Below are 9,552 nucleotides of genomic sequence, written 5' to 3' on the forward strand. Positions count from 1 at the left end.
ATAGAGAACGTGTGCCTGTGGGCTGAATAAAGGGCTCCTGAATTAGCACAGAGGAGCAGCAGGCACAGGCACAGACTGAGGTGGTCACCAGCTACGGAGAAGGCCAAAATCACGGATCCTCGAGCCCTCGGGGCAACGGCTCCTGGCACCAAGCAGATGCCAACGGCTGACGTTATCCGAGGGAGGGCTGAGGACGTCCTTGGCACGGGGCTGGATTGCATAACTCCTGATTTCAGCAGCTATTTCCCCAGGTGAAGGACGCCTGCCTACCTGGAGAGTCACCTCCTCCTGTGAAGGGCACTTCTGTGCCTACTATGGAATGCACAAGAAGAGACATCAGGTGAGTCACAGAAAGCTTCCAAGCAGGTGCCTCGAGGCAGACATGGAAAAAGAAATCAACATTACTAGCCCCCCAGCAATGTCTCTCCTCCTTCTATCCTTCCTACGGGGCTGCCACCTCATCTAGGAATTGGGAGCTAGAATGACATCACAGAAGGAGCCCCGAGTTTGAATCAGAGAAGATCTAGGTTTGAATTCTACTTTATTTGCTTGTTGGGTGATCACAAGTCAAATGGAGACTACTCCCTTGTCACTAAGAGAAGGAAAGGAAATCATGAATAAAATATTTGGTAAGACTCACCTCAAATCTTAACATCTACAGAAGCTTTTCTTTTTTTTTATTTGAATTTTTAATTAATTAATTAATTAAGGATATTTTTCCATGGTTACAGGATTCATGTTCTTTCCTTCCCTTCCTCCCACTTCCCTCCCATACCAAACAAGCAATTCCACTGGGTTTTACACGTGTCATTGATCAAGACCCATTTCCATATTATTAATATTTGCGTTAGGGTGATCAATTAGAGTCTACATCCTCAATCATATCCCCATTGATCCATGTGATCAAGCAGTTGTTTTTCTTACAGAAGCTTTTCTTGATTCCTAACCCTCTTCCTTCCCCTCACAATTTTTCTGTATGTCATGGCATTGTCTCCCCTAGCAGAATGCAAACTCTTTGAGGATGAGAATTTTATTTTTGTCTTTGTACTCCACTTAACATTTATTGATTTAACTAAACTGGATATCATGTTGTTATTTTTTTAAACCCTCACCTTCCACCTTAGAATCAGTACTGTGTATTGGCTCCAAGGCAGAAGAGTGGTAAGGACTAGGCAATGGGGTTAAGTGACTTACCCAGGGTCACACAGCTAGACATGTCTGAGGCCAAACTTGAACCTAGGACATCCCATCTCTAGGCCTGGCACTCAATCTGCTGAGCTACCCAACTGCCTCCTATTATTGTTATTATTGATAGCTAGGGTAGAATAGCAGATAAAAGGTTGGCTTAGGCATCAGAAAGGGCTGAGTTCTAGTACTATTAGTCCACCTACTATGTTGGGCAGTATAGACAACATAGGCAAGTCCTTTAATCCCTAGAGCCACAGACAACTCTCTAAGACTATAATGAACACATCCGTCACTAATCTATATCAATGATGAGGCTTTCTATGCCTCTCAATTCCTGATACTGACTAAATCTCTAATCTAATCCCTCCCCCCAAAAAATATAATTGTAATAACAAATATTCCCACCATGCTATTTGAAAGGCTCTTTACCACAGCCTTTGTCAGCTTCAAGGGATAGGGTTTAGGATTAACTTTGGACATTGTTGTCTAAGTGGGATCTTTATCAACCAGGTCTTGAATGGAATCCAAAGAGTAAGGTTAGTGAGGGACGAGCAAAAAAGGATTTGTTGGGACTGAGGTAGATTTTCAGCAAAGGGGGGAATTATTTCCTCTGATTTTGATGGCAAATCATTTGGTGATTCCCTCAGAGCCCTAATGGCTCTATTATTTCCACTGAGGGCTGGAATCAAGGCTAGTTTCCCAGGTTTAACCAACCACCCAGAGGCTGGGGAAGAAAGAATCTGTGGAAGGGTAGGACTCACTAAATATAATATTAAATATTCTTGCTTCATTCCCTTTGTCTCCTAGAACTCTATCCCTATCCAAGTGTTTGTAGAACAAAATTTTGGGTTAGAGTTAGCTGAGGTTTGCAAAAAGGCCCTTTGCTCCAAGGCTGTGGTCTTTACCATGGCAAGCAAAACCAGGCAGGGACAGCTGTCCTAGCATTCAGATAGGTTTTTCAAGGGCACAAATGATGCCTTATGTTTCTTTGTGTTCTCTGGGAGGCTCAGCATAGTGTTGGGCAATATTTCCTATGAGCTGCCTGTTTGTGTGTTCAAAAGTACTTTTTAATATACTCTTTAATGGGAATCCACAGCCTGTGCCTATGGATCACAAATCCAGAGTTAGGAAGAAGCTTCGAGATCAAGTTCAACCCACTCATTTTACAATGAATAAACTAAGGCTTAAAGAGTTAAAGAGATTTGCCTAGTCACATACATAAGAGCATCCTAGAGCTAGAAAGCATCTTTTATTGTTGTTCAGTCATTTCTTTTTTAGTTGTGTCTGATTCTTCATGATCCCAATTAGGAGTTTTCTTGGCAAAGATCTGGGAGTGGTTTGCCATTTCCTTTTCCAGTTCATTTTACAGATGAGAAAACTGAGGCAAATAGGATTAAGCGACTTGCACAGGCTTACCCAGCTAGTAATTGTCAGAGGCTGGATTTGAACTATGGAAAAGGAGTCCTCCTGACTCTAGGCTGGGCACTCTATCTACTGTGCCATCTAGCTGCCCTAGAAGGAATTTTGAAGCCATCTATTCTAACCCCTCACTTTACAAATGAGTAAACTGAGGCTCAGACTGAGAAAGTGACTTGCCTAAGGTCACACAGGTAGGATTATAAATATAAGAGCTGGAAGGGCCTTTAGAAGCTATTTGTTCTAACCCTCTCTTTTTACAGATCAACAAACTAAGGTCCAAGGAGGTCAAATGACTAGAAAGCCTTCCTTCTCTTTCTTCAAAGCTTATTTGAAGTGTCACCCCCCTCCATGGAGCCATCCTTGATTCCCCTGGCTGAAAACAATCTTTTTTTCCTCAAATTCTTTTGGACTGCTTCTAATGCCCTTATCACATCCTGCCTCTATCATATTTATTTGTATATTCAAGAATGGATCTAGAGCTGGAAGATGACCTCAGAGGCATTGAAGTCATTCCTTCTCATTTCCATATATTAGAATCATACATCATAGGATCATAGATTTAGGTCTAGAAGGGGCCTCAAAGGCCACCTAATCCAACCCCCCTCATTTTACAGATAAAGAAACAGAGGCCCAGGCAGGTGTGACAACTGCCCAAGGTAATGCAGGTAGTAAACATCAGAGGCAGAATCTGAACCCAGGCCCTCTGACTATAGAGTTAGTGCTCTTGCCATTGTACCATGATGTTGCATTCCTTCCTGCTTTATAGGGTGAGCTTCTTGAAGGCAGGGAACATATACTTTTTCCTCCTTATACTCCCATTGCCCAATAAAGTCCTTTGCACACAGTAGGCATTTAATAAATGTATGTTGAACTGAAATAAACAATAAATGCTACTAAAGAAGTGACATGACTTCTAGATATAAAGTGATTTTTGTGCACATCTGTATTTTACTTTCACCAATAAAGTGTTATTCAAACTATAATACAATATAAATGCGAGCTGTTATTTACATCCTTTGTAAAGGAAATAATTGAAAGAATCATTGATGTTTCCCATTTAGTATGTACTGGAAAACTACTTACCCATTGACTGGCTTATATAGTCATCTGCCCAATAATTAAAAAATGAGTTCTCTTTTAGTATACTGCTTGTTATCAGGCCTACCAACCTCTCTCTGTCTCTTAGACCCCAGAAAATAACTCCCACGTAGATTTCAGACAATGGTCCTTTTAACCCCTCTTCTTTACACACGTAATAAGCAAAATTCTGAAGCTTCCATCTCCTTACACAGCAACCAGCATCCTCATCTCCTACCCCTGAAAACCTCCTGGACTTCAGGCCTCCATGCCACTTACAAACCATCTACACCCTGTTGCCTCCACTGCCATCCCACTCCCTTTTGGCACCCCTTTAGGAACTGTCTTTCCAGCTAACAGGATGTTCCTCAGCTGGGGAATGGCTGAACAAATGGTGGTCTATGATGGTGATAGAATACTTTTTTGTGCTCTAACAAATGATGAATAGGATGACTTCAGAAAAAGCTGGAAAGGCCTCCACAAACTGATGCAGAGTGAAACAAGCAGAACCAGGAGAACATTGTACACAGTAACTGAAACATTGTGGGGCAATCAAATGGGATAGACTTTGCTACTGTTAAAGATACAATGATCCAGGACAATTCTGAGGGATTTATGAGAAAGAACGCTATCCACACTCAGAGAAAGAACAGTGGGAGTAGAAATACCGAGGAAAATAAATCATTTATCATGTGTTTATTTGGGTATATGTTTGGGGGTTTTGGTTCTCTAAGATTATTCATTTACCAAAATGAATAATATGGAGATGGGTTTTGCATGGTAATACATGTACGACCGAGACTGATTTGCTTGTCAACTCCTGGAGTGGGGAGAGAAGAAGAAAAGGAGACAACATAAATTATGTAACTTTGGAAAACTTATGTGTAAATTTGTTATTGGAATAAAATAAAAATTTTAAAAAAATTTAATGAATTGTCTTTTCACCATCTGAGTGTAAGGCCAACCATGCTTTGAAAGGATTGTCAATACTAGGGACACAATGATGAGACTGCTAGCCACCTCCTTAGAGAGAAGGGATGGACCAACTGTGCAGAAAGAGCAATATGATGACTTGTTTTGCTTGAATATGTATATTTATTACAAGGGCTTTCTTTTTCTTTTTTTTTTCCCAAGGAAGTAGAGAGAACAAAAGGAGGAAAAAATGCTGATAACTGAAGCAAAATATCTATATATAAACTCCTTAAAAGTAGGGACTATTTGCCTATTTTGTATTTGTAAGCAGTGTCCAGCACATAGGAAACACTTAATTAATGTTTTATTTACCTAAATGCCCCTTAAATACAGCACCAAAGATCTTGACTTTCATTCAGAATATTTCAACAGACTTCCCTATCAGTAAGGAGACCACCTGTTAATGATTCAGTTCCCATGCAGTCCCAGAATGCTTTAGTCCCCCAGATGCCCCAGACTTTAGCTACAGGAGTGAAAGAGGAAGTATGATTAAAAAAACCTTCAGGTAAAAAAAAAAAAAAAAAAAAGGCTAAAAAAGAAGAGGAACTAGCAGAAATTAGCACTGAACTTCCTTGGGAGTGCCTTGGCCTCCAGCCAAGCAGAACTCATTCAGATCATTTGCGTCAACAGGTCTCATCTACATATCATCATTGTATCTGCTCAGTCAAGTTCAAAGAGAAAATAAGGAAGAAAAAGAGCAGACCAGAGTTATTCACACCTACTAAGAATTCCCACCAGATACTGCCACTAAGGTAAAGGCCCTTTCTTCCGCGCTCCTGTCTCCTCCTTTCCTCTCCATCAGCCTTCCTCCTGGACTTCTCACCCCAAAATGTTCTCATCCATCTTTGTTTGGCTCACGAGATTGTCTTGATGGTCGGGAAGATGGTTTTACTAAGTAATACAAGACTTCTAGAGTCTCTTCCTTCTCCCATTCTAATAATTCACTTGGGTGGCTTCATGTAATCTATGTTGAGCTTCAGTGACTCGGTTTGCCCTCTCTGTAAAATGGGAATCATATTTACTGGCACCTTTCTAACTATGGTAGTCCTAATTAGTATTTCCACACATTAGGAGACCTGGGGAGAAACCCACCATCTCTGGAGCCCAAAGAGCTGGGATTGACCTACTCTCAGTATCACTTATGTAAATCGTACACCCAAACGTCAACCAGATTCCGGCAAATGAACACCCAGCCAGGAAGCCCAGAATCTGTAGGCAATAGAAGCACGAGAGTTAAATTCTCCAGCCCATTAAGACTCACCAGTTATTCACAGAGTATGACTCAGGTACTTAAAAAGTTTAAAGTTTTTATTGCAGCTTTCATTATTGGCTATATAGTCTGGGATAGAGACCGAGTCTGTGATTTCACTGGTACAGGGGAACTTCCAGAGGAGGAAATTCCCTCTTCCAGGGTAGACTGGCACCTCAGCAACTTCTCAGCTCTGAGAGCTGCCTGGAGCCAGTGTGTGAGAGAGGGGGGACTGGAACTTGGGGCTTCCTCACTACAGAGCCAGCTCTCTAGAGATCCCCTGTGCTAGGTTCCACTCTAGAGAGAATAGATGATATCCATTCAACCACAATTTAAGTTATTTCTCCCTAAAGAAGACAAACTTAGGTGAAGGTTGTTGCTGTTCAGTCGTGTCTGACTTTATGACCTCTTTGGGGGATTTTCTTAGCAGGAATACTGAAGTAGTTTGCCATTTCCTTCTCCAGTTCATTTTACAGATGAGGAAACTGAGGCAACCAGGATGAAGAGACTTGCCCAAGGTCACACTACTAGTGTTTGAGGCAGGTTTAGAACTCAGATCTTCCTGATGTAAGGGTAGGGACTAGGCTGTTCTTGTCTCTATATTCTCTGGGCTTGGCACATAATAATCCCTTAAGCTGAGGAGCCACTAAGTAGCACCCTGGAGAGAGTGCCAGCCCTGGAGTCCGGAGGTGCTGGGTTCAAATGTGACCTCAGACACTTCCTAGCTGCAAGACACTTAATCCCAATTGTCTAGCCCTTACTGCTCTTACAACCAATACTTAGTATCAATTCTAAGGCAAAAGGTAAGAGTTAAAAATAGATAAACAAATAAACAAGCAAACAAATTAAAAACTGCCGATTAAAGGACCAATCTGCTATGGAGCCAGTTTAATGCTCCTGTAGATCCTCTGTGAATATATAAAAATAAATTCGGACGCTTTTCACATCTAAAAACTTTTTATGTGAGTCTATCATGAAACTTCATGGAAGTCTGGACCCATATTCCTATACCTTTGTCCTCAGTAGATCAGTCATTATGACTCAAAGTAGCCAGCAGTTAAATGCCAAGCCAAGTTGGGCCAAAAGATGACCCCCAACCTTCAGCATCACTGAATTCCAGAGTTGGAAGGGATCTGGAAGCCATCTGGTCCAACCCAGAACTGAACAAAAATCTCCTGACCACATATCTAGCCACTCTGTTCCTCGTTAAGGAGACGGTGCCTGCCAATGGTCAGGACATTAAGCCACATCTACTCTACCCATCCACCATTCTGAGAGAACCAGGCCCTCTTTCCCCCTCTGTTAAAAACATATTCTTTTCAAAGTGAACAGGAAAAAAATGAGCCTCATAAAGTGACAGAGAGCTTTGTTACCTACCACAGCAAGAAAGAAAGAGAAACTGTCTGGACAGTAACAGGAGTTCAAAGATCTGGATTTGAATCCCAGCACTGCCCCTTAACTGGCTGGGTGACAGACAAAATCGGTTCACCTCTTTGGGCCTCAGTTTCCCCATCAGTAAAATGAGAGAACTGGACCTCTGAGATCCCTTCCCCTCTAACTCTATGCTCCTAATTCCAGGATGCTTTACAGAGCAAGAAATGGAGCCATACTTTTGCGAGTTCATAATAATCTCCAAGCCCTTTATTTAGCTTATCTTATTTGATAATAGTACCTAAAGTTGTTTATTTAAGTTTGCTTGGGTAGTGATCAATGATGAGGATGTGATAAGACTGTTTTCTGGATTTGCAGGGCAGAGATATTCTAATTCCTAGAAATTTGTACAGCAAGTTTGATCTGGCATTTATCTTCATCATGAGACCGAAGATGTCTCTCCACGATATTGGAGATGCTGACTTCTTGCAGCATTCTTGTTGGCCAAATGGATGACCACACACTTCAAAGGATCTGTGACAATCTCAGAGGAGGGTAAACGCCTTGAAGGCAGTACCTTTGTTTTCATCCTCAGTGCCAAGCCCTAGTTTTCTCCCCTGGAAAGGACTTGGACTGTGTTCAGTCATTTCAATCATGTCTGACTCTTTGTGACCCCTTTTGGGGTTTTCTTGGCCAACATAATGGACTGGTTTGCCATTTCCTTCTCTGGCTCATTTTACAGATGAGGAAACTGAGGCAAACAGAGTCATGTGATTTACCCAGGATCACTTATCTATGAAGTGTCTGAGGCCAGATTTAAACGTGACTTCAGGTCTAGCATTCTATCCCCTGCACCACACCTAGCTGCCCAGGATTTGGACTAGATAATAACGTCTAAGGAACCCTTCAATCCTAGACCTAGAATCCACCTGAGTTCTGTTGCCTTTGAATATTGTTTTCATTCATGCTGCTGTGCTCACTAGGCCTTCTTTACTCTGGGTTCATCAGCCTCCTTATGATTCTCTCAACTTCTCATAGTTCATTTCTTACAGTTCAACAATATTCCATTATATTCTTATTCTGGTCTGTGTAGCCCTCCTCCAGTTCATGGCTACCTGCTTTGCAATTGCACAAAAAAGGAGAAACAAATTATGAATATTTTGGTCTGTGGGAGACTTTTTGCTGCAACTCATCTCTTAGGAGTATGTGATGAGAAAAGCGCCTTAGATCAGGGCACAAGTGGTTGAGTGGCGTTTCTGCTGGCCAGAAGGGCTGGAGAGCTATCTCCAATTTACCCCCTTTATAACTTGATTGGACATAGTAATTGGTAATTTGCCTCCTTCTTTAGAAGATAAGCTCCTTGAGGGTGGGGACAGTTTTTGCTTTTCTTTGTATTCTAAGCACTTAGCACAATGCCAGTCTCGAAGGAGGTTCTTAATAAATGTTTACTGACTTGATTTGACTCAAGTTTACAGCTCCAAAAACTGTATATTAATGTCTGGCAAAGCTTGCTTTAAATTGCTTCCTTTTAGACTGTCTGCCCTTTAATCCAGCCATACCATTGCTGGGTTTGTACCCCAAAGAGATCATAGGGAAAAAGACTTGCACAAAAATAATTATAGCTGCGCTCTTTGTGGTGGCAAAAAACTGGAAAATGAGGGGATGCCCTTCAATTGGGGAATGGCTGAACAAATTGTGGTATATGCTGGTGATGGAATACTATTGTGCTCAAAGGAATAATAAACTGGAGGAATTCCATGTGAACTGGAAAGACCTCCAGGAACTGATGCAGAGTGAAAGGAGCAGAGCCAGGAGAACATTGTACACAGAGATGGATACACTGTGGCACTGTCGAATGTAATGGACGTCTGTACTAACAGCAATGCAATGATACAGGACAATTCTGAGGGGCTTCTGAGAAAGAAAAATAACCACATTCAGAGGAAGAACTGTGGGAGCAGAAACACAGAAGAAAAACAACTGCTTGATCACATGGGTCGATGGGGATATCATTGGGGATGTAGACTCTAATCCAGGGGTCGGCAACATATGGCTCTTTTGAGGGCCAGATATGGCTCTTTCTGCAGGAGCCATAAAGTCCATTTTTTTCAGGCGCTGTTACAGGAGCGGCACTGTGAGCATTGTACAGCTCTCACGAAATTACATTTTAAAAATGTGGCGTTTATGGCTCTCACAGCCAAAAAGGTTTCCAACCCCTGGTATAATCGATCACCCTAGTGCCAGATCTGGGGACACAGGACGTCAATTCAACTATA

Source organism: Gracilinanus agilis, chromosome 5, assembly GCF_016433145.1.
Source record: "Gracilinanus agilis isolate LMUSP501 chromosome 5, AgileGrace, whole genome shotgun sequence".
Lineage (NCBI taxonomy): Eukaryota > Metazoa > Chordata > Mammalia > Didelphimorphia > Didelphidae > Gracilinanus > Gracilinanus agilis.